Source organism: Apium graveolens, chromosome 2, assembly GCF_009905375.1.
Source record: "Apium graveolens cultivar Ventura chromosome 2, ASM990537v1, whole genome shotgun sequence".
NCBI classification, from domain to species: domain Eukaryota; kingdom Viridiplantae; phylum Streptophyta; class Magnoliopsida; order Apiales; family Apiaceae; genus Apium; species Apium graveolens.
In genome coordinates, this window is record NC_133648.1 from 283,586,161 (window position 1) to 283,597,035 (window position 10,875).

The following is a 10,875-nucleotide window of genomic DNA, read 5'->3' on the forward strand; positions in this document are numbered from 1 at the left end:
AGAAATAACACACTCCTTGAATTAGATCACATAAGTAATCCATTCTTAATAAGGGTTACTTACTCTTATTCGTCATTTTGTTAAACCCCGATAATAAGTACACAATCTCATAATTTCATCCCTCTTCTCCAACAGCCTCACTGGTGCACCCCAAGGGACTATATCTGGTATGCTCACTTCCCTTTCCAATAATTTTTACAATTATCGAACTAATTATTCCGTTCCACTGGCCTCTAGAGAGACTTCAGGGCATTTATTTATTACTCAAACTTCTCCCCGCTTTAGTATTTTCTTCTTCGTATCTTTACACTTGGTGGATCTACCTTATATCCTTAGCTTATTATTCCTTTTCTCGCATGATCGGAAGAACTTTTTATATTATTTCTGTACTTAAAAACTTACCTTACTATTGGCTTCCGTACACTTTACAATTCGCTTCGTCTAAAAACCACTCATTGCCTTACTACAGGACAACCAACCCGTTCCTAAAATCACATCGAACTCTTCTAGCTCGAAGGGTGTCAGATCAGATGCAACTACATCCAAATTCTAAGCGCTCGATCTCTTGGTCCTTTTGAAAATTCTGCCTCTAGCTATGCTGGATGTTGGCCCCTTGGGATGTAGTATCTTGAGTAACCATTCTACAACTCCTTGCAATATGCCAACTTTTCCACAATTGTAACACGTAACTCCTGGATTTTCTGGATTATATTCTGATGCATAATGACCCTTATGACCACATTTGAAACATTGCACATTCTTTTTGCACGAACCACCGTGTCTCCAGTCACAGGACTTGTAATTCACTGCTGACTTAACTGACTGAGCTAGAGTAGAAGTAATTGAGATAGTATCAGACCTAGTCTGGGAGAAACTCTGTCTCCTGAATCTTTTAATCCTATTTCAGCCACACCGATTCTGAAATTCTTGACTGGATTCTCCTTGGTCTGCCTTGTCCATAACACCTTCAGATTTCCTTCTCTTATCACTCTCTTCCTTAACAACCAACTTCTGGTCAGTTTCCATTACCAGGGTAGCCTGAACCATAGAGGAGTAGGTCTTGAGTTACAATGCCACAACTCCTCTGCGAATTTCAGGCTTCGACCCTTGTTAAAACCACCTTGCTTTCTGAATCTCCAGACTTACATACTCAGGAACAAATTGGGCCAATTCTGTAAACTTGGCCTCATACTCCATGTAACACCCCAAAATCCGGGGTCGGGGATCTGGGTTGTCACGAGTTCCATTTCCCTTAATAACACCCAATCTTAATAATTAATCAACTACTCTGTACTGTGACCCCACAATAAACACACACACCACACGTTATAGTCACAGAGATGAACATCCAAAAATAATCACAAGTCATTTTATTCCACAATTATCTGCCAATACACCTTAAAAGGTTTTCTGAATAAATTTACATTTTCTTTGCCATTATTACAATTCATAAGTATACATAAATCTGGTACATCAAAAGTTGAAGCCTAGTCTATTGGTAGTTCCCACCTTAGTTACAGCGACTTCAATGCCTATAGGAAGCTGCAGAATGTTTCCTATCCGCTCGCGAATTGGGAGCTTGGTCCTGTTCATCTTGTCTATCTGATGTTGTGTGATGAAAAAAGAAAGCAAGGGTGAGCAGCAAGCCCACCAAAATAATATGTATAATAATTTACAATATATGAGCCTTCTCATAGTACTCATGAAAGTCTTGTTCAAAAGAAATGAACCAAGTTTGATATCTTAATGCGATGAAGTCGCAAAATATTCAGTATATATAAATATATACTTTTCAAAATCTTGGAAGTCCTCTTCCATGCATAATATACACAGAGTTCCAATGTATAACTGTATAAAAATATCGTTGCAAGGTGATCTCATATATCTAACCTTGTCTCAACATTTTTCTGAAAATCTTTCTCATGTATAAGATAATCATTTACTAGATATAAGTTTAAAAGATGAAGTTACAAGATACTTCAATATACTTATATCTTTTCCAAATACTACTTGAACTACCACCGTTCAAGTTATAATTAGTTTCAAAAGTTCATCACGTAGATGAGAATACAAGACCAGATTTGAATAGATTAAATCTTTAAAATATCATCAAAATAAAATGAAGTTACGAGATACTTTATTTGATGCAAACATCATTTTGAAAACTTGACCCTGCCAACACTCAACAATCGCCCAACCGTAGCCTTTCTATCGAAGTGCTCTGGGTAGTGTTGCAGAAATATCCAATTGGATGATGAACTCATTACGGGAGTTTGCCGTGCCAGGAAGACCACTTACGATGATCAGTCGTAGTAGTGCAACCCCACCATTTTCTACATGTAGAGGAGAACCTGTCGGATTTACTTGTCAACCGAACACTGAACTCCTAAGGAATGGACCGCCTTAGCGGAACTTCCAGGCCATTTGGGCTAATATAATAAGGCTGGGCCGGTACCACTCGACCACTTACGCCACTCCTAGTTCAGATGAAATCCATGACTCTGAAACGTAAAGCTCGTTCCCCCTTTCCCCAAGTAGAAACTTGTTGATACGGCTCCACCAAGAAGTCGTATCTAGTTGGAAAGGAGAACTCACCGATATTTCCCAGGCGATGCCTGTTAATGGATTAACTTGTTCCAAGAATTTTACTTCCCGAGTGTTGGGTAAGTAATCTATTCATTTAACAAAACAGCAACCTTGTTGCGAATATAAAACACACCACAGAGCCGGATCCCTCAGGTTTTGAGCGAGTATTTAAATCCCCTTCGAAAGGAGGATCTTAAATATAAAAATGAGTTTTGGGATCCACTCTAACTTTTAAAAATCATTTTGAAAACTCGCAAAACATTTTTAAGAATGTTTGGAGTGATGCTGATTTAACAAAATAAATCAGTCCCAATATATTAGAAAATATCTGAATATTATTATTTAAATAATATTTCCATAAAGAATAATCTTTATAAAAATAATTGAAGTAGAAGTTTTGAAACTTATACTTGAAATGAATATTAAATATCCAAAGATATACCTATACGAAAGTACTATCTTTATTTGAATAATCAAAAGTGAGTTTGATTATCGACACCTTATTCTTTAATAAAATAAAGAATATATCTCAGCAAATAATCGGAGTCATAGATCCTCAAATGAATATTCAAATAATATTCAATAAATAAAATAAAGTTATCGAATAAACCTTATTCGATTAATAGTTTTGAAAACTATAACCATATATATAACCATATATATATATAAAATCTACTCGGGATCCTCGACTCCCGGTTTTAGAAAATATTTTCACCTTTGGGTCCCTATACTAAGGGTATATGCAAATTACCACTATTCTCTAGCATAGGTATTATCAACTGAACCAACAGATATATATGGCAACAACAAGATAATTAACCAACATGCATCTATCACAAGATAATGCATATACATATATACATCACAACAACAGTATAACGGGTAGAAAACTTGCCTGAGCGACTGGGGGTGATAAAAGGCTCGGGACGAGTCTGGTAACCTATAAACAACAAGTAAGTTCGAATTAAACCAAAGTCACTTGTAAATCTATACTCTAACTACCTTAGAATCTAACGCTCGCTTTGCGCTTACTGATTCTCTTAAGTCACTCGAGTACCCTCGGCTCCACCATTTTTTATAATTTAACCAATACAAGTTTTAAGGCGATTCCTTCGCGAGTGTCTTACCAACTGCCTAACACTCTTACCATAATTGTTTCATACACTAATTAACCCTTTTTGGTCTTTAACCTATGTTTCAAAGTAAGGCGAGGGGAAAAGTTTCGTTCGCGAAACGCCGTTACTTAAAACGGTCGTTTCTCCTAAACCGTACATCGGAATCAAACGAACTACATATCAAAACGAAGCTCGTAACATGAAATATCTAAACATGGCAATGGTCATAATCTAGCAGGGAGTTCTCGGGTCCAAATGTTATGAACAAAAACAGTCTAAAGTAAATCGGACATTACGACCGCTATGTTTACGCGATTACCAATATTTAAACTACTCCAATTAACCACCAACCAACTCATAACCATCAATACAACAAAACTTCACCTAAACCATACCACATTAGTCCATAATCTCCAAGGTTTTCAACTCAAACAACCACAATCAAGACCTATGAACTATAATCAAGCTTCAATTACCAAAACACTTCCAAATCAAACCAAACTACTAATAATCACAATCCATGCTTCTCATTTCACAAAACCAACCATTAAACTTACTAACAAATAAAGTAAAGGCTAGGGTTTGAAGTTTATACCTTCCTTGTGAGGTGTTAAGTTGCTAGGAAGCCTTAGGGAGCCTCCTACAAGCTTGATCTTTCCAAAGAAATCAAGAACACAAAGTTAGGCTTTGAAGTTTCTAAAAGTCCGATTTAAAGAACTGTAAAAATGAGGGTCTTAACATGATTATTTGGACGATACTAGTGAACAAGAGTTGTAGGCCATCTCAATACCTTTCCAATGAGCTATAGAACACAATATTTGAGTGAGAAATGAAGGAGATACAGCAGTTTTAGTGTGCTGGTTCTGTTTTGGCCGAGAGCAATGGAAATGGGGGAGGAAATGCTTTTGCTTTCTTGTGTTGGTGGAATAATGTGGTGGATAATGATGGGTTGTCTTGATATTTTGCTAGGTTAATAATAAACAAAGGAGTTAGTGGAAGATGATCTCACCATTTGCCATGTGTTGGTGATTTGTGGTGAGATGAGATCATCCCTAGTTAATTATATAAATAACTAGCCATTCCTTCCTAACTATTACTTGGTTTCTTGTTTGATCAACCATCCACTTACCACTTGCAAAGGTATTTACAAGAGTCGTTATTCATTTCTTTGTCCGGTTATCACTCAATCTCGTTGATCGTTTGGTTAAATACCTTAATGGTTTTATTGATAAAATCTTCTTGGTATTTTTAATACCTAAATTAATTCTCCTTTATAATCCTTGAATTTAAAATCCTTCATCTTAATATTAATACCTTAAATCCCTTAATTTCTGGTGGAAATCTCGGGGAAAAATAAAAGTGCTCGTTTTCAAAATCCGACAGCTTTTACATACACTTATTTTCTTTATGGAATACTAATACGATCTTAGAATTTCCATAACAGTACTCCTATATATCGTGGTCTGATAATTTTTCTTAATCAGCATTGTCAGCAAAAGTTACTATTTATCCGGGTTTCAAAAATCTCCAAAAATTGGGGTTATTACACTCCAACACACTCCTTTCACCTCATTTCAGTTCCAGAAACTTGACTTTCAACTGATTCCTTAGACAATCGGGAAAGTACTTTTCCAAATATAATTCTGTAAATCTCGTCCAAGAAACAGGGCCTTCTCCTTCCAACGCACGAGTGGATTCCCCCTAATAATTTGCTTCATTCTTAAGAAAGTAGCTCGCATAATCGGTCTTAAGATCATCACTTACTTACGTGAGGGCAAATGCCTTTTCCATTTCCTTAAGCCAATTTCTGGCAACAACATGATCCACTTCGCCCTTGAACTCTAGGGGCTTAACAGACTGAAAGGATTTAAAACTAGTAATTTGGTTTAGCTCTCCTTGTTGATGTTGTTGTTGTTGAATCTGTTGGATTAACTGCAACTGTTGTTGCTGCTGCTAGCGTAACAAGTCTAAAATTTCATTTATAACTGGACCCTCCGCCAAACTATTACTATTTTCTTTAGACTGGGTTGCTTTCTTGGGTGGCATTTTCCTGAAATATAACAGGGAATTTATTCAAAAACATAAAATGTATAACAAAAATATCACCGTTCAAACGGTGCACCTGTGTCAGGAAAATGCTTCCCATTCAAAGCACCCATGTATTTATTCTTAGGATCCATTTATAAAAGATATCTAGATTAGCAATACTAGCAACAATAGCAAAGGTAACCATAGAAGAATCAACAACAGCGTTGAATACTGAAATATAACGGTACTAAACATTATAGCATTCCCTCTCAATATAACAACATCTAAGCAACCTTTTAGCACCATTGAATTAACAAATTCAATATACCGCAAAGCTAGACGGGCTATACTAGGCACCACCCAAAAAGGGTAAACTGCTAAGTCAAGTTAAACTTAAGAATCTCAGACTTGGCTAACGCACTATTCTGAGTTTCAATCAACCATCCCTCCCAAGGCAATTTCTTATCTTTTATAATTGACCCATCTTCCACGGAGTTAACTTTTCTAGAGCTGCAACCTTCAATATCGAATCATAAATCCTCTCTACTATTTCCATTTCTGAAGTGGCAGCTCGATGTAAAACTTCTATTCTTCCAGACAGTCAACTCTTGCTTACTTTCAATAACTAGGACTGTCTAAATATAAAAGCTACTGATAACTTATTGCCTCGGGACTTCAAATGAAATTTCAAGGTTAAGGAATTAATGATATAGGGAGGACAAGAGAAGAAGACATAGGTATGACTGAGAGTAACCATACAAGTACATAAGATGGCCAATCTTAGTACCGCATAACTAACAACACATACATCGATGGCGTCCCACCAGACCATTTATCACACAGACAAATAGTCAATCATATGCATTATTTTCCCCAGTCAATCGATAGAATCACCGAGGAAAGAAACAATATTTAAAAGGAAATTCATAAATAGGGAGGGAGAAAATATGATTTATAATGGAATCAACAGAATCCTAAGTTGCTTACTTTGAGTTCTCAACTTTCTCACAGGAAAAGTAAGCAACTTATAGGATAAGAAACAATTACTCTGGAAACAAAATACGTCTCAAAAAGAAGTATAAGGGTTCAAAGATACAACCCATAGTACTGATCCACATTCGTTATGAAGCTTGGCTGTCATAGCAGCCACTAACTATTATCCTTTTATCTGAACTCACCGAGGTCGCACACTTAGTCCAGCGACATTCCTTGACATAGAAAATGCGATATTTAGAAATAACGTTAGTGTGTCTTCAACTGACACATCAAGGGTCCGCTCAACAGCTCAATTCTCTCAATCAGACTCGTTTTCTCGAGAGAAAAGCTAGAAATCTCTATCGGACCTTACCAATAATACGTATACTAAGGAGATATACTCTAAGATAGGCAGTTCCAGCCAATTCCCAGTAGACGTCAGGGTTATGTCTCCGAAACCCTTGACTGAACTCATAGACTCGCTCCTCTAATTGAGTTGCTGAATCACATCTATATATAAACCTTCCTGTGCTCTTTTGACTCTACTCCTAACCTAAATCAGGGACTCAAACCTGTAGCTCTAATACCAACTGTGATGGCCTCAACCCCGGGGTCAGGAGTTGACGTCATCCACAATACAACAACCAACTTAACATAATCCATTTTTATGATAAAACATAATCACGACCCCTCTTACCAAGATCTTTTCCAAGTTTAAGTATGACTTAGGTTATAATTACTTATAAAACTAACAAATTACAACCACCTTGATAATAGTATCTTCATACAGCAACTCAATAGACCATTTTTGGTCTAACACAACTACCTTAGAGGAGCCTGATATGGAAGGAACTAGAACTCTGCCCTGACTACCACAGAAGAATCTCCTAGTTATCTGCAATACATATATAAAACATTTTGCAAAGGTGAGCAATCAATTGCTCAACAGTACCACTATATGAATAATAATCAAAAACCGTTTATGCAAAACATTTATAGGAATAGAAATTATAACTCGTTTATAGAAAACAAGTAGAACATGAATAAACTGGATATCAATAACTAGCATGGTCTATAAAATAATAACATCAGTTGGGTGCCGTGTATAAATACCAGAGTCCAATTTTAGCATGCTATTTTCATTTTCCAATCATCTGTTCCATTACAGGAACCATACAACCATTTGTTCCGCCACGGGAACCATAAACCATTTATCCCGTTATGGGGACCCAAAATCATCAGTTCCATTATGGGAACCACAAAATCATTTGTTCCGGTATGCGAACCTCAAAATCACGCTCAGATATAAAAGTATTGGATGATCCCTGGTGAGACAGCCGATCAGGCTATCTCCATAGGACGACTCTATCTTGGCCATCCTATGAAACTTGTTCCGGAACTCAGAGACTAGCTAGGTCCCTATCATGCTGGGCTGGTGGTTATAATAGGGTGCGCAACCACTTTGCCTGTTACGCTATCTTCCTGGCCGTTACGGGCCCTTGCACACGCTCATCCAATTATCTGATCAATTTTATCAAGTTTTCCAAACCACTTACCTATCTCTTTTCAAAACAATTGTATAATAACACACTTTCCAAAACATTTTCATTTTATTCAAAATTTAGAGGTAGGAACTTTCAAAAGTTACTTTTCCCCCAAAATACAAGTTAACAAAACAATTTGAACACAGGGAATACGTACCTTAAAACATTCTGTTCCAACACGTAATTTAAATCAACAATTATTCATATAAACTGAACCGTAAAAGATTTGTTCAGGGGTACTTGCCTTGCAGAGCTTTACAAATATTATCTATTGACCTTGAGCTGACACGAACGCTCAGGCTTTATCGTCTAACCACTAGATCACCCTGGATTCAACTTCAACACTCAGGTCCTTCGATTGGAACCTGATAAGTGGTACTTTATACCACTTAGAACGTCTTAAAATAGCTTAAATTGGTGTCTTGAAATCAAGTATTTTGTGTATTTGATGTGTTTTTCTAGTGTTTGTGCATTTCAGGGTTTTAGTTGCATTTCGGAGGAGTAATCATCAATAATAAGCATTGGCATGTGTTCAGCATTGTGAGAGGAAAGCAAGGGGCAGATTACAGCGAGGAAACGGAGCAAACTCAGGAATTTTCCAGTAGGGTCCTGAGCGCCCGCTCAGCATAGCTGAGCGGACGCGCAGGGTCGGGAAAAATAATAATTTGTTTTAGACTTCTACTTCTATTTGGCTTCCAACTTCTATGTAATCTGAGTTTTATGGGACTATTATATAAGTAGATTTAGAGACGTTTTCACAAGGTTGGATCGTGGTATTAAGCAAGGAGAGAAGGAGACAAGGAAGAAGACCGTTTTAGCACACCACAACAAAGAGGAAGCATATTTTCTTGTGATTCTTTATTTCGTTGTAACGTTGGATGCTAGTTTTCTTTGCTTAAATCATTATGTTGTCAATTTCTGTAGACATATAGGAACTCAACATAATTGATGCCTATTCGACTTCTATCTTAATTGTGGATGCTTGGTAGAATGGTATTAGTACAATGAAAGTTGGCTTTTATCAGTTTCGTGTTATTCGATTTATATCATCACTGTTGCATGCTAAGGGTAATAACAATAACAATTGAAGGAAGTAGTAATGAAGATGTGATCTCATGAGTGCTTTAATATTGTTAATTCGAAGTGTTAATTAAGTGGTTAATTAAGTAGTTAATTGTAGTTAATATTTAGTCAACAATTCTAAGTGTTAGTGTCTTAACATTGAGAAGTAATCATACATTGGTGAGTGAGTTTAATTGAACAATAATTAGTCTGAGTCTCTGTGGGAATGAACTAGAAAGTATTCTATATTACTTGCAAACGCGTATACTTGCGTGTATTATTAGCGCGTGTTTTCGCCCTAACAAGTTTTTGGCGCCGCTGCCGGGGACTCGGCGTATTTGTTTAGTTTATGTACTTACCGTCATTGGTCGTTAGGACTCAGTGATTAAGACGTATTTATTACTTATTGTTTCTGGTTGTGTTTCAGGTACTTTAGTGAGCGTTTATGCAAAATCGTTCTCGTACTCGCAAGAGGAATTTAGATACAGCTGAGGAGACAGACGAAGTTCTTGATATTCCGGAGAAGATAGATTTTGAAGATTCGGATTCAGGAAGTGAGCAGAAAGAACCAGTAATCATGGGTGATCGTATTGTTCAGGCCGATCCAGCTCTTATGGACTTTTCTCGGCCTAAAATTGATGACATTCAGTCAAGGATTCTTCATCCGGCTATTCAAATTAACACCTTTGAAATCAAGCCGGGCACTATTCAGATGGTGCAGAATTCTGTTTCTTTTGGAGGTGCTGCGACTGAAGACCCCAACATGCACAGAAGGAATTTTGTCGAGATCTGCAGTACTTTCAAGTATAATGGTGTGACTGATGAGGCTATCAAGCTGAGGCTTTTCCCATTCTCACTGAGGGACAAAGCTAAGGACTGGTTACATTCTGAACTAGCTGGGTCCATTACTACTTGGCAAGATCTTGCGCAAAAGTTTCTGGTGAAGTTTTATCCGATGGCAAAGACTGCTGCTATGAGGAGTGCTCTTACTCAGTTTGCGCAACAACCTACAGAATCTATGTGCAAAGCTTGGGAACGCTACAAGGAAATGTTGAGAAAGTGTCCACATCATGGAATGCCCGATTGGATGATGATCACTGGTTTCTATAATAGTTTGGGGGCCCAATCTCGGCCCATGCTCGATGCAGCAGTTGGAGGTGCCTTGTGGGCCAAAAGCTATACTGAGGCTTATAATCTTATCGAGACTATGGCTGTAAATGAGCATCAAAACCAACCCAGAGGATGATGCCTGGTAAGGTAGCAGGTATTCTGGAAGTCGATGCAGCCACCGCTATTGCAGCGCAGCTCCAAGCGCTGTCTATGAAGGTTGATTCTCTAGCTACATATGGAGTTAATCAAATAGTTATGGTCTGTGAGCTTTGTGCAGGTTCTCATGCTACGGATCAGTGTTCTCTTGTCAACGAATTTGTTCAGTATGTGAACAATTATCAGCGACAACATCAGCCTGTGCCAGCTACTTATCATCCTAACAACAAAAATCATCCAAATTTCAGCTGGGGTAATAATCAGAATGCTATTCAGCCACCATATCAGCAAGGTGTGAG

General features: G+C 37.5%; 1 non-coding gene across 1 annotated transcript; it reads right to left on the bottom strand.

The window, feature by feature from the left end:
- Positions 1 to 10,280: 10,280 nt before the first annotated feature.
- Positions 10,281 to 10,387, bottom strand: LOC141709938 (small nucleolar RNA R71). The gene has a single exon (XR_012570489.1). It is a non-coding gene; the product is annotated as a small nucleolar RNA R71 (small nucleolar RNA).
- Positions 10,388 to 10,875: the final 488 nt, after the last annotated feature.